Source organism: Mya arenaria, chromosome 10, assembly GCF_026914265.1.
Source record: "Mya arenaria isolate MELC-2E11 chromosome 10, ASM2691426v1".
NCBI lineage: Eukaryota > Metazoa > Mollusca > Bivalvia > Myida > Myidae > Mya > Mya arenaria.
In genome coordinates this window covers 56,038,550-56,040,117 of record NC_069131.1, presented here as the reverse complement: position 1 = coordinate 56,040,117, position 1,568 = coordinate 56,038,550, and the positions used below count along the sequence as shown (strand labels likewise).

Sequence of the window (1,568 nt, the reverse complement as noted above, 5' to 3'; positions counted from 1 at the left end):
AACTGTTATTTGATGTTTAACTTCGAACCATCCTGAAGTTAGGATAGCAATTCTTTTAATATTTGAGAAAGACCTTACGGATTAAAAATAATCAGCACTATCCATTACGTTTTATGTTGGAGTACTTTTCCGTAAATCAGATCCGATTACATTGAACTGCTATAACTCTCAGTGTGTTTTTGTTGCATGATTGTTAACTGAGTGCAATAACATTTACGCTGACCAATGGGGCTGGGCGACAATACTTTCATCGTCGTTTTTCCGTCTTCTATCTCATATCTTCTTAGCTGACGAGGTGGCCGAGTGGTTAAGGCGATGGACTGGTAATCCATTGGCGTCTCCCCGCGTGGGTTCAAATCCCATCCTCGTCGCGATACCCTTTTGTGTGGCGGATCCGTGGTCTAGTGTTAATCCAGTGGTCGCAGGTTCGATTCCCCGTCGCATCACTAAAAATACTTATCGTCTTCCGGGAGGGACTTTAAATGGGGGTCCCGTGTGACAGTGCTATACACTGGTGCACGTTTAAGAATCAGGGTAGCTCTAACGTTGCATTCTGTCTGTGCACTATGCTCCAACAACCTAAAATGACTAAAATCTTAACGAAGCGAGTGCGAGTTTAAATAAGCTTACACACCACCATCACACCTTCTACCTTCACATATCACCACCAATCTTGAATTACCCACTCATGGTACCTCATACTCAAACACAGATAAAAGTACCTCAATGCATCAAAACGATAACATTGCAAAATACTGCTTAGCTTTGATATACCTTATCGAGTAACATGATTGTAAGAGTTTAACTATTTCGATATGGAATCTATATTTACACTTCAAATAGTATTCAGTATATTTCTATACTTTTATTACTTTTCTGTCATGTATAATCATGTGTAATCATTATGCATGCGATTAAACAACATCATTCCTAAATACTAGCCATCGTACACCATTGGTATACACACTCCGATGCAGGTGTTTGGAGTCATGCCATGTACTGCAGCTAACTAAGTAAGGCTGTCATGTTTCATTGTGGGGAGTGGCTCGATGTCGAGGCAAAACTTTAAAGTAGGGAAAAATCTTTAATCAGTTGTTTGTTTATTTTTTTATAAATATTCAAACATATTTTTTATAAAAGGTAATGTAATATTAGCATGTAGTTCAATGTTACAATGTAAATACATTTAATCATATGTTCTTTTGATTTTGGTGCAAAATATCTGACGTCGATCCGCTTGAATTTCTTAGATTGCATCATTCTCGAAATATTAAACTATATACCAATCTTTCAAGTCTTTAAACACCTCTTTTGTATCACCGTGTAGCCGAGACCCTGCCAAGTACGTGTTAACATGAACAATTTAATTGAGCTGGTATTCGAACGGTGAATTTTAATTTATACTAATTTTATTCATTTGTACTGCAAGTCATTTTGTTTTTATTTCAAAACAACACACACTCCAAGATGAATTGTGGAAGCAAAAATAGGCCTTACTTATTTCAAACAGCTACGGGCGTCGTTTACTGAATACAATTATTGATGTGGTAACACGATGTATTATAACT

General features: G+C 37.0%; 1 non-coding gene across 1 annotated transcript; it reads left to right on the top strand.

Annotated features, from left to right (window-relative positions):
• Positions 1–289: 289 nt before the first annotated feature.
• On the top strand, positions 290–371 carry Trnat-ggu (transfer RNA threonine (anticodon GGU)). Its single transcript has one exon. It is a non-coding gene; the product is annotated as a tRNA-Thr (tRNA).
• The last annotated feature ends 1,197 nt before the right edge of the window (positions 372–1,568 follow it).